This window comes from Stegodyphus dumicola, chromosome 1 (assembly GCF_044657685.1).
Source record: "Stegodyphus dumicola isolate Sdum_Otavi_A_Nest chromosome 1, ASM4465768v1".
NCBI lineage: Eukaryota > Metazoa > Arthropoda > Arachnida > Araneae > Eresidae > Stegodyphus > Stegodyphus dumicola.
The window spans coordinates 2,908,840-2,922,293 of record NC_140768.1 but is presented as its reverse complement, the minus strand read 5'-3'; the positions used below and the strand labels follow the sequence as shown (position 1 = coordinate 2,922,293).

The 13,454-nt window shown below is 33.8% G+C and overlaps 1 non-coding gene across 1 annotated transcript; it reads right to left on the bottom strand.

Annotated features, from left to right (window-relative positions):
• Positions 1–496: 496 nt before the first annotated feature.
• On the bottom strand, positions 497–568 carry TRNAI-GAU (transfer RNA isoleucine (anticodon GAU)). The gene has a single exon. It is a non-coding gene; the product is annotated as a tRNA-Ile (tRNA).
• Positions 569–13,454: the final 12,886 nt, after the last annotated feature.

Genomic DNA, 13,454 nt, shown 5'->3' with positions numbered 1-13,454 from the left:
CTGGTCCTTACTTCAATGTTCCTCGTTTCGTGGCCAATCCCCGGAGAACACAGTACTAAGCCCTTTATTTATGTTTATTCGTGTATTTTTTTTTAATTCCATCGACGGGACCCAACAGGCTGAAAAGCACCTAACCCAGTGGGCCAGCTGTTCCGTCGATGGTGAAAAGAAAGACACACAGAAAAAAAAAAAAATGATTAGACATCTTGTAGAGTCATAAGGTTAATTGGAAGCAGAAAAGATGCAACCGCCTTCACCGGGAATCGAACCAAGGACTTCTAGAATACCAGCCCAGCGTGCAGAACCACTACACCACGAAGGCACGCTAGGATGGCGGGAGAAATACCTTATATACTCCCCTTTTTAAAGCGCGACTAGGGTTTTTAGGGTACCTAGTCGCCAAATCCTGGGTGCGGAGAATCATCATCCACAACCCTTTTAGTTCAGGCACCACTTGTAGAGTCATTAGGTTAATTGGAAGCAGAAAAGATGCAACCGCCTTCGCCGGGAATCGAACCACGGACCTCTGGAATATCGGCCCAGCGTGCTACCGTTACACCACGAAGGCACGCTAGGGAAGTGGGAGAAATACCTTATAATCTTATCGCCCATAATATGGTTTGGTTTGGTTTATTAAGATTACGGCAAAGCACACTAGGGCTATCTGCCTAAAGGGAGGGATGCCTTCGGGGAGGACTTTCTAAGGGAAACTGGCTCGTATACCTTAACTGGCTCGTAAAAATATAAAATAATAAAGCTCGTATACACGTTACACATGGGGAAAACCACGAAAACGCCCATGCAGCCAGCCCATTCGCGGGATTCGGACCGAACTACCAGTGTTCAGCCGCCCATAATATGAAACTGAACAATAAACCTTTGAAGCCAAACCTAAATGCAAGTGAAAGAACCACATTGTGCGAAATCCATTCTAACACAGATATTATCATTTCAAAGGCTGACAAAGTTGGCCAGATAGTCGTCATGGACACTTACATTGATGGTGTCACTAAACTCTTAAACGAAGGACCATATATTCCGATCTCGAAAGACCCTTCACTTTCGGACCTCTCAAAAATAAAAACTGCTATCAAATCTTCACAAATCCTTCCGACCCACTTAAAACGATCGCTTATCCCATCTGTTGCGAATTGTGCCAGATTATATGCTCTTCCCAAAATTCATAAAAGTGGTATTCCTTTCCGCCCTATTGTATCAAATTTAGGCACTGCTTCGTATCTGTTAGCTAAATGTTTAGTTTCTAGATTTTCAACTTTATTGGATAGTAACATTTACACCATAAAAAATTCAATAGAGTTTGTAAAAAAAGTTAAAAGTATTTCTTCCCAAAATTTCCTCATGGTTTCTTCTACTGCAAAATGTTTTAAAAAATTTACGCTGATTGTTAATGTTGGACTTTGTTTTTTATTGTTATTCAAAGTGATATTTAAACTAAATTATGTTATGCTTATTTTCCGGTTAAGGTTTTTATGCCTTTAGATAATCTGCATGCAATAGTTATGGAATTATCAACAATTTAAAAATTGCTTAACCCTTTGTTGCATACAAATAATCCAAAGAAGTTAAACGAAAATTGTTGTATTTTTTCCACTTAAATTAACCTTAGTAATAACAAAAAAAGTTAATTTTAGTCAAATTTCGTTTTAAATAATTGCTACAGTTTGTTCACTACAGTGGACAGCATGCATATACGTACATGCATACAAATCTCTTTCCAACGATTTATGGCCATCGCATTTGGAATCATTTCCTGCCTTGTTTGAAGTGATCATTACCATCTTCTAAATGGTAAATCTACAACTGACATGTACATACAGATCCTCCAAAATACCTTCATTTCGTCGATTGTGATTGAATTCATTTTGCTACGATTTTGTAACCTGTACCTATTGGATTCAAATGTCAAATGTTCTAGAAATTCCTTGCCAAACATAAATATTTCCAGTGGTGTTTGGCTTGATAAGCAGTACATTTGGGTTTCAATTCACTCTTTTCGGTAGATCTCTATCGAACCATTCCACAATTTTCTCAAACTGACATTTAAAATGAAATGTCTAAAATGACTAATTATGAATAAAAAAATGGCAGTATAAGAAAATGTAAGCAATATTATATAATGTTTACTATGAGAAACTGAACTAACTTGGAAACAGAAGTAGCAGCCATTTTCCAAATAACAATGCTTTATTTAGTGATGCTATACAGCCATCTATGATCGACAGTTGAAAGTTCTAATAATATAGAATGAATAAACACAGGAATGGAATCTGTTAAGGCATTTTCGTCTACTAGAGTGGACTTGATGCAAAAAAGGGTTAAGTGTGGCTAAGCCTATTTTTTTCACCATAGCAGTCCTATTCGTTTACATTTGAGAAATGTATTTTAATGAAATTCGAGAAAATAAGTTTAAATGAAATGCAAGAAAAAATGCGTATAATTTAATATACTGTTTAAGGAGGTCATGTAGTGTACACATCGGATATTTTTCTTTCTTTATTTATTTATTCATTATTTTTCAAAACCCATGAAAATTATAAAAACTTGGAACTAGTTCCAGAGGCGTTTCTTTTTAACTGAAAAATGCAGATTCTTTCTTTCCTTCCTCTGAAAAACATTTTCAAAATGCTAACTCCGCGGAGGCTTCAGAATCTAAGAGTCTGAAATATCCTGTCAGAAGAAATCGATTCTGCCAAAATATTTAAATAAAATAGCCCCTCTAGAGAAAGAACTTCCCGCAGAAATTTTATCTGCGAACATAAACATGTTACGCAATTTTATCGGGCAAAACCGCTGTAAAGAACAAAAATATGCCACCAGAAAAACGGGAAATTCTGTAGAAGGACTTTAAATCAAGACCTTAGGGATGGGCGTTGGGATATTACACAAAAAGGGAGGCGTTGCTAGAGTACAGAAATTCCCCTTTTTTTCAGGTAGAAAGGGGAACACAGCTGTATTTCATGTCACCTTCTCCGCGATATACTTTTCCGGACTTCGATCTTGAATTGGAGCACTTGGTACATAAATTGAAATATTTTTTCTGGGAAGTAGTTAAGGTTTCCAGGGACTGAGAAAGGAAGGAAAATGGGTTCCTTAAATCATAGGGAGTCTCCGAGCTCTTATCGCCAAACCAGCTTTATTCTCCTTTTCCGGCTTTATTCTCCGTTTTCTTTCCTATTCACAGGCTAAATGACTCTAAAGGATTTGAGATATGAATCCACGAAAGGGTATTACAGGTAAAAGGGATATTTATGTGATAATTTAAAACCAAGACAAAAAATTAGTTCACAAATGCACAATTTATCCCTTACAAGGATGTGGGATAAAGCAATTTTTCTCGATCCTTTTCTGAAAATGTTCTGCTAGAGGTGATTTCTTATCTTTGGTCTGACTCATCAAAAATGCCACACTTAATTACTACTTTTAGTTTATTAAAAGAACTAATTATATATATATGTTACCGTGAAAGACCGAAATTGGAGAATATCAACATTCACCAAATACGTCGGTGAAAGACCGAATATTTCGCTATATTCTTGTATATTCAGACCCTCACCGGTGTATGTCAACTATCACAGATATGCTCTGGTGAAAGTCGAACAGAGAGGTGATAAAGTGCCATAATAGTTTAAGTTGTTGCAATAAATAAGATTTGAATCAATAATTTAGTAAGTTTTTTATGACTGTTATTTTATTTTCTCATTTATAACGTACTGTATAATTCAGTAAGTTTTTAACTTCTATTATTTTCCTTTCTCATTTTGAATGTATTGTGTGTTTTAGGTTCTCATGTTCTTAAGTTCTTATTTCAAGTCTCGAGTGCGTTTATTCGCGACTGAATGACGGAGAAGAAATTATAATATTGTTATATGTTTAACATTCACCATTAGTACATGGTGAATGTTGACATTGACCGGTGTAAGTCAGAAAGAAATAAGAGTATTTGGAAAATATTTCGGACATACACCAAGAGACTATGTGAATGTTGACATTCACCGGTGAAAGTCGACATTCTCCAGATTTCGGTGTTTCACCGTAACATATATATACTATATATATGTATACCCTGTGTAAAAAAAAAAAAAAAAAAAAAAAAAAAAAAAAAAAAATTATGTATCTCTTGTTTTAATGGGCCGATTGACCAAATTCAACTTGCTTTAGTTTTTTTCCCCACCAGCAGCCGAGCGGTGAAGTGGCTTAACACTGGTAGTTCGGTCGGAAGTTCGAATCCCGCTAACGGGCTGGCTGCATGGGCGTTTTAATGGTTTTCCCCATGTGTAACGTGTATACGAGCCAGTTTCCCTTAGTCCTCCAGAAGACATCCTTACCCTTAGGCAGATAGCCCTAGTGTGCTTTGCTGTAATTAAATACACCCTTAGAAAGTCCTCCGCGAAGACATCCCTCCCCCTAGGCAGATAGCCCTCGAGGCTTCGCCATAATCACACACACACACACAACTTGCGTTTTTCAATGTCTCGAAAGTGCGGCTTAGGATATAAGTTAAATTTAGATATGACATTGCTCTAACATAGGTATTTTAACACAACATCGCACTTTTTCTGAAATAACATGCCAATGTTTTCCATATTTCTTTCTACGACTCAAATTATCCCAAACTGCCAAGTTTTCGAAAAATCGCACGAGTAAGTTTTCAAAAGTTAGCTCTCAAAACTTTAGCTCATCAGTGTTAATTGAATTTAATATATACTGATTAATAACTCTTTTTATATTAAACGCACTTCCTTCCTTCTTCCAGAATTCAAAATTTAGGCTTAATCCAAATATAATTCGCTCATTTTTTATGATTTATTTTTAAAATTTGTATTTTTAAGTATTTTTTATAAATTTTTCGAAAAAAACTGTATTATAACTTATAAAACTTTTAACATCATCGTTAAGTAGTTGTTATTTCTAGGCACATCTGCAGAAAAATTAGAGTTTTTTTATTCAAAATTTTCTGAGATATACATGAATTTACAGATTAGCGCGTTTTGAAATTTGGCATTTTTTATTATAAGCGATAATAACGCCAAATGTGGTTTACGCACTTTGTTAAAATTATTTGAATGAATGAATAAGGATCACTTTTTCCCGGCTCGTCTTCAATGCAAAAAAGGAAAGTACGTAGGTTACTATAAATTAAGAATTTCGATGAATGAATTTTGAAAAAAATATCTTATGCGTACACAACATGACTTCCTTCTACGGAATATTAAATTATACGCATTTTTCTTGTATTTCATTTAAATTTATTGGATTGAATTAAATCTACTTCGCCGACAGCGCATAAACCACAATAGAATAAATGCATTCTTTAAAATTCACTCTAGTATTTGTTTATCATAGCGACCCTCTGGCGCTAGATTCACTTAACAGTATTATATTTCGTTCATATTATAACTCATAATGCAAAAAATTTATATCATTTAAAGAATAGAATTATCAAATCGTTGCCACATGTTCCATTCAAATACTATAATAAAGCTAGAACGATGTATAAAAGAAATTAAGCAAACAAAACAAAAAAAGAAACACTTTTTCACAGACGATTGAGTATTTCTCATTCAATTAATTGAGTTCTCACTTCGCGAGAAGGCAAGAAATACATAAAAACTCAAAATATTTATATTAAAAATTACGAAGTAAATCTGAAACACTTATTTCCTTCAAAAATTCCAGAAAGGATTAAGCATGATTTAATTCGCAATAATAAATAAGGCCTTATCTTTCTTGTTGCGGCGCTAAGTTTCTCTAGATTGGCAACTAATCCACTAGTCTGCTGTTTCAAATGTAAACAATCAATGGCCGCCATAAAAAAAGGCTTAGTGGCACTTAAACAACTTTAAAATTCTGGATAATTCTAAAAACATTGCACACGGATTTACTAAAGGCATAAAAAATTGAACCGGAAGATAAAAACAACATAATTCAATCATTTTTAAAGCAAAAAATGTACGATTTACAAACATATAATAGTAAAGAAACTGGGATCACTGAGCCGGGTAACAGAGTGCATATATATATAAATATATTTATATACGTTTGGTTCGGCCGATTGCAACCAAAATACGACGTGCACATCTAAATGTTATAGCAGTCCTATGTACAAAATTTTAACGTTCTGGGGCTACTGGTTTTGGAGTTATGCGAGATACGTACGTTCGTACAGACGCCACGAAAAATTCTCCTCAGAATTCATTTTAAAGCAGTTTTATAATTTTTTTGGAGGAAAAGAGTGTTTTATTCTGTCCTTACGTACAGATATCAAGCAAAAACATCGTTAAATTGCATCCGATAGCGGTCAAAATGAATATTTTCGTTGAAATATGCTGCCTGAAACTTTTCGCGATTACAATACTTCCTTTTTACTTCGTACAAGGAAGTAAAAAAAAAAAAAAAAAAAAAAAAAAACTAAAATTTTTCAGAATTTAAATTACGTCCAAAGGGGCGTTTTTTTAACGTTTTGAGTGTTACCTTTATTTATTAAATATCATGTTCTTTGCACTTAAACCATAAAATTCAGTTCAAGAGCAATATCGCAAAATAATGTTAAATTAAGCATATCTTTAGAATTTCCGATATACACAGTCTCGCGAGCTGGAGATAAAAGTATTTTTTTTCTATATAACGTTGCCATTTCTCGCTTTTAAAGCATTGAGTTTGTAAATCAAAAATTCGTTAAAGTTTTACAAAATATAAAATCTATAATAAAACAAATTCCAAATTTGGGATTTCAAATGCCCATATTCGCAGTAGGATTTCGTCATTCAAAATTCGATGGCTCTATGTACCATTGTTTTATCACAATGCGAGAAATAGACAATCATTTATGCAGATTTTTCATTATTTAATTTCTTCAAATATAATGCAGGACTCTAACATTTTGTGGCAACAGTTTGAAAAGTGAACCGACGTTTATGAGTCCGACGCAAAATGCCAAAACGAAAGCAATAGTCCTTCGGGACTGAAATCCCTTTGGACTAAAAAAAAACAACCAAATAAATTTTAAAATATCTGTATAAGTTTCTCACCAAGAATTATAAAATTTAATATCGAAGCATAATTTGAGTCGTAGAATCGAAATATGAAAAAAAAATTGATATATTATTTCAGAAAAAGTCCGATTTGTGTCAAAATATCTATGTTGGAATAATGCTATAATATAAATCTTAAATCGCATTTGAGTTTCGTCAATCGGTTAGTGGAAGGGGAGATACAGAATTGCCCCCCCCCTTTTTCTGCGCAGCGCACATGTATTCATTGGCGCTCCGCTTTGAACTTTGACGTTTCTCAATAATGCGCTGTGCACGGCGCCTGCGAACTGATCAAACGACAGCGCGTGACGAAAAGGTAAAAGCGCCCTATCGGAATACCCCAATTTTAAGCAAGTTCTAAGCAAAATCTCATTATACGATATTCTCATTACCTGATCTTCTTTTTTTATGATGGATATTTTAAAACTTAGTTAACATTAAAATTATTAATATTGTTTTTTCTAACAAAAACAATTAACAGTATCATCGCTTTGTAATTCTAAGTCACGATTGGTTATAATATCTTAATTTCCGTACCACCAACAGAAAAAGCTTTCGATTCAAATAAAAAAAAATAAATAAATGAAATAAAACGCTGAAATATATTTAGCAAATTTTTTAACTTTTTTTTTTTTTTTTTTTTTTTTTTAAATTTTGAATAGCATGTTGGAAACGTCTTACTGCTTCTGAGTGCTAATTCTGCTTAATAATTCGAAGAAACGTCAGATTCTAAAATACATTCGGTTTTAATATTACTCCTCTTTTAGCGACACTTATATGAGAAGTAAATAAAAAGAAGCATTTTCGAAATCCAAAATAATAATCTAATCTGCTATCACTGTCGCTGTCATAATTATTATCGTACTCTTTTTGTGTATAATATTTTTCTGAGCTATTTATTTATGTTCAAAACATTTGTTGAAAATAAGCAAATGCCTTGCTGTGTGTTTACTTCAAGATTGGGCCCACCAGCGGCCGAGCGGTAAAGTCGCTGAATACTGGTAGTTCGGTCCGAGGTTCGAATTCCGCGAACGGGCTGGCTGCACGGGTGTTTTCGTGGTTTTCCCCATGTATAACGTGTATACAAGACAGTTTTAGAAAGTCCTCCACGAAGGTATCCCTCCCCTTAGGCAGATAGCCCTCGAGGGTTCGCCATAATCACACATGCACACACTCTTCAAGATTGCCTGGTGAGCTACAAGACGTGGCAGAAATACAAACGACAATGTATTAATGCCCAAGATTGTTACTGCTAGGAATGTTCAGTGTATGTATCTTGCAATAAACGAATTTTGTGGATTCATGCTCATTACTTTCCAAACAAATGGTTATTGATTTCGCTTCTAAATAAGTCATAGTTCTCAGAACAGCAATTAACAATTAGTGACGCGTTAATGACAGCTAACCATTAATGACCCGTTTGTATATATTAGAACAAATGCTATATATTTGTAATAATTAAATTCCATAGTCAAAATTACACTTAAAATTCTAAGTGTATGTTCTTTTTCATTTTTAATGGCGACGTTCTCTTATTTGAAAGTACGTGGAATTAAATCCACAGCCCCGTAGTCAAGTTGTTTTTCCCGCCTTTTCTACACGTACAGTTATAGAATGTTCTGGAAATATTTAAAGCGAACTGGATTGGCTGACGAGGATGACGTCATTTCTTGTAAGCTCCGCCTTTCCAGAGGCTATAAAAGGACTCGCAAAAGAATATCGGGGGCATTTTCCTAAATGTCACGATGCAGTAAACTTCATATAAACAGTTATTAGTAGTTCTTTTTTATTTACTCCGGATATCTGATTTTGTAACTACTATTTCTCCTAACCAATAATAAATGGATCCTGTTTTTTTAAACTTATCGTCTGATAATTTAAGTTACGACTAAAGCTGGTACATCACATACATATATTTGTAATAATAAAATTCCATAGTTAAAAATACACTTAAAATTCTAACTGCATGTTCTTTTCATTTTTTATTGGCGACGGTCTCTTATTTGAAAGTACGTGGAATTAAATCCACAGCCCCGTAGTCAAGTTGTTTTTTCTGCCTTTCTACACGTACAGTTATAGAATGTTCTGGAAATATTTAAAGCGAACTGGATTGGCTGACGAGTTTGACGTCATTTCTTGGAAGCTTCGCCTTTCCAGAGGCTATAAAAGGACTCGCAAAAGAATATCGGGGGCATTTTCCTAAATGTAACGATGCAGTAAACTTCATACAAAAAGTTATTAGTAGTTCTTTTTTATTTACTCCGGATATCTGAATTTGTAACTGCTATTTCTCCTGACCAATAATAAATGGATCCTGTTTCTTTAAACTTATCGTCTGATAATTTAAGCTACGACTAAAGCTGGTACATCATATATATATATATATTTGTAATAATAAAATTCCATAGTCAAAATTACACTTAAAATTCTAACTGCATGTTCTTTTCATTTTTTATTGGCGACGGTCTCTTATTTGAAAGTACGTGGAATTAAATCCACAGCCCCGTAGTCAAGTTGTTTTTCTCGCCTTTTCTACACGTACAGTTATAGAATGTTCTGGAAATATTTGTAGCGAACTGGATTGGCTGACGAGGCTGACGTTATTTCTTTGAAGCTATGCCTTTCCAGAGGCTATAAAAGGACTTGCAAAGGAATATCGGTGTCTTTTCTTAAATGTTACGATGCAGTAAACTTCATACAAAAAGTTATTAGTAGTTCTTTTTTATTTCCTCCGGATATCTGATTTTGTAACTGCTATTTTCTCCTGAAATATAATAAATGGATCCTGTTTTTTAAACTTATCGTCTGATAATTTCAGCTACGACTGCATCTATGATTCTTCACCAATCTATTTATTCCGGACAAAAGCTGGTACATCACATATATATATATTTTTTATGCGCAGTGTATATTTTGGTATTTTGTGGAATTTGTATCAGTTGCATTAAAACATTAGAAACTTGCAGTATCTGGATTTCTTTAAAAATTTACTAAATTACCGCATACTCTTCGAATAGCTCTGCGCCTAATATAACAACCTGATAAATACAGCAAGCTTAAATAGAACATAACTTTATACAATAAGACTTACCTAAAGATAAGAGCACGGGTAGGCATTTTATGGAAGCACTGCGTCTTGTCTTCTGCGCAGCAAGCCTCAAGAAATTTGCACTGTTTAGAAAAAGTAGCCTGAGTGAGACACAGGAGGTCACAAGAACTTAATAAAAGAAATTAAGATACTTGAGAAATAAAAAAGCGAAAACGTTGAGAGGACTATAAAATTTGCATAGAAATATCACACATTCGTACGATTTAGTTATTGAAATCAAGAATACAGTTTACGTTTATTGAATTTTCTATATTAGAGCTTTGAAGTTGTAAGAAAATAAATTTATTGGGAATTCCGTTTTAGGAATAGAGATAATTTTTTTTTTTTTTTTTTCGAAAGAAAATTGAATAACTTGGAAATATATTTTAGATTCTTAAAAAGACCTTCTTCCTCAACTTCCTGGAAATCGATAGAGATTTCTATAAAAGCCAGCTCCAAACCAATGTGGATATTTACCTAATTTTATAAAGAAACCAAACTACATAAAAATTTATCCTATTTTTATGTACTCCTATGGTGCAACGCTAGTACAGTAAACACCTTGGTCTGACTTTGGAAAAGCGCTTTGGAACTACTCCTCGTTTTTTTAACGTTAAAAATATAATGCGGAAAACACATGGTTTTCTTGTACGGAATATTAAATTATAACGCATTTTTAGCTGCATTGCATTTAAACTTATTTCATTAGAGATACATTTCACATTCAATTAATTCAGTTCTCACTTTGCGACAGGACAAAAATACATAAAACTTCAAAATATTTCCATTAAAAATTGAAAGATATAGAAAAACATAAAACACCAAATATTAAAACATTTAAAAAAATTTTACTATTAAAATTTTAGTTTCTGCGCAAAAGCAAACAATTCGACCAGTGGGCAACAAAGCAGATTTTTCGGTGCACAGAATTGAATGTTTACTTTTGGTCCCATTAGGCAAAAAAACACTGAAGGTGCAGAAACTGAACAGCATTATTCTGTTGAGTTTTCAAGTGTAAAGAAGAAATGGCGGTTCATTACGCTTAACTCGCTACTTTTAAATTGTTGAGAATTCTACAACTATTGCATGCAGAATAACAAAAGACATAAAAACCGTCATCGGCACATAAGAAATCACATAATTCAATCACTTTTAATGCATAAAATGCACGATTTACCAGTATATAACAATTATAAAACAAGCTCACGGAGCCAAGTTACAAAGTGGGAATTATGCATATATATATTTTGTAATAGTAAAATTCTATAGTCAAGAATACACTTAAAATTCTAACTGTGTGTTCTTCTTATTTTTAATGGCGAAGGTCTCTTATTTGAAAGTACGTGGAATTAAATCCACAGCCCCGTAGTCAAGTTGTTTTTCCCGCCTTTTCTACACGTACAGTTATAGCATGTTCTGGAGCTATTTAAAGCGAACTGGAATGGCTGACGTCATTTCTTGGAAGCTCCGCCTTTCCAGAGGCTATAAAAGGACTATATATAAAGGAATATAGGGGTCTTTTCTTTAATGTAACGATGCAGTAAACTTCATACAAAAAGTTATTAGTAGTTCTTTTTTATTTACTCATGAGATCTGATTTTTTGTAATTCCTATTTCTCCTGAAATGGATCCTGTTTCTTAAATTTATCGTCTGATACTTAGAGCATTCGACTACATCTATGATTCTTCACCAATCTGTTAATTCCGGACAAAATCTGGTACATGACATATATATATATATGTGTGTGTAAGAAAAAGAATATGTAAAGGTTAAATTAGGAGTGTAAATTAATTTCCCTTCTCTATTCTAAAAATAGTAACCTCTATTTGCACTGCGTCATTTCAAGAAAAATCTATGTCATATGACTCTTACGTCATTCTGGTGATGTAAATTGAACTAAAAGTCAACCATCCAGTAGTTAATTTTAGAGCAATATTAACTGTCCAATCAGAATGCTTTGAAAATCAAAACTAACTCAGTCTGACTCGAGATTTCATCTTGAATATTACGCACTTGCATTCCACGCTTTGGCCTAGCTACACTGCTGTCTGTCTGCTGCTGCTTTCTTGCTACAAAGTTGTCAAAAATGTAAGCCTTTTGGAGAAGGCACATTTAATATGTTGACTTGTGTGTAGTCGCAGCATGTTGCTGAAAATAAAACTGAAGATTTAATCTGCCTTCGCCTCCAATTTCTTAGTCATTATAGATCAACACCTCTACGCAATCAAAATTCCTGCTCCTGAATATATTACACACACACACACATATATATATATATATAATTTATATGCGATTGGTCCAGCTGAGTGCAACGAAAAAGGGGGGTGTACAACTACATGTTATAGCGGTCCTATATAATAATATAGCTTTTGTAGCTATAATTTTAGCTTTTGTAGGACTACTCGTTCTTGAGTTATAGGAGATACATACGCACGTACGTTCAGACGTTAAGAAAAAATCTCTTCTGAATCAATTTTAAATTCAATTTACAATGCTTTTGGTCAAAAACAGTCGTTTATTCTGTCCGTACGTGCAGATGTCACGCTAAAACATCGATCAAATGGATTCGATAGCAGTCAAAATGGGTATTTTTGTTGAAATAGGATACCCGAATTCTTCGTGAATACAATACTGCCTTAGATTTCAAGGGTATACCGTACGATAAAGATTATATGATATAAATACTGGCATGATTGATATATACACTGATGGCTCCGATTATGAAAGTGGAACTGGTTGCGCTTTTGTTATCTTTTATAACGGAGTCGAAATCTATAATAGAAAAATACGATTAGAAGAAAATAAATCAGTGTATCAAGCTGAAGCGGTTGCAATTAGAGAGGGACTGCGGTGGAGTTATAAAAACTTAAAACAGTACTTTACAATACATATTTATTCTGATGCTCTCTCGGCCCTACAAGGCTTGGCAAATCCGAAACCAAGCAATAGACTTCTTTTGGATATAAAAAACATTTATAACCAAATTAAGAGAGAAAAATGGTATATATTTTCATTGGGTCATAGCACATATTGGTGTTATCGGGAATGAGAGGGCGGATATGCTAGCTAAAGAGGCTGCCCTGGGAGAAGGTGATATTTATGAGGCTATTAATGATTTCAGAAGAATTACCTTGAGAAAAATGAAAGCAAGTATAATTGAGAAATGGGCTCGGGAATGGAATGGTTCAAATAAAAATAAGGGTTACTTGAGGATTTTGACCATAAAAAGAAAAATGGATCTATTTAATAATATAGATACTATTCAAGTTATCACGGGTCATGGTAGATTCCCGGCCTATTTATAACGTTTTAA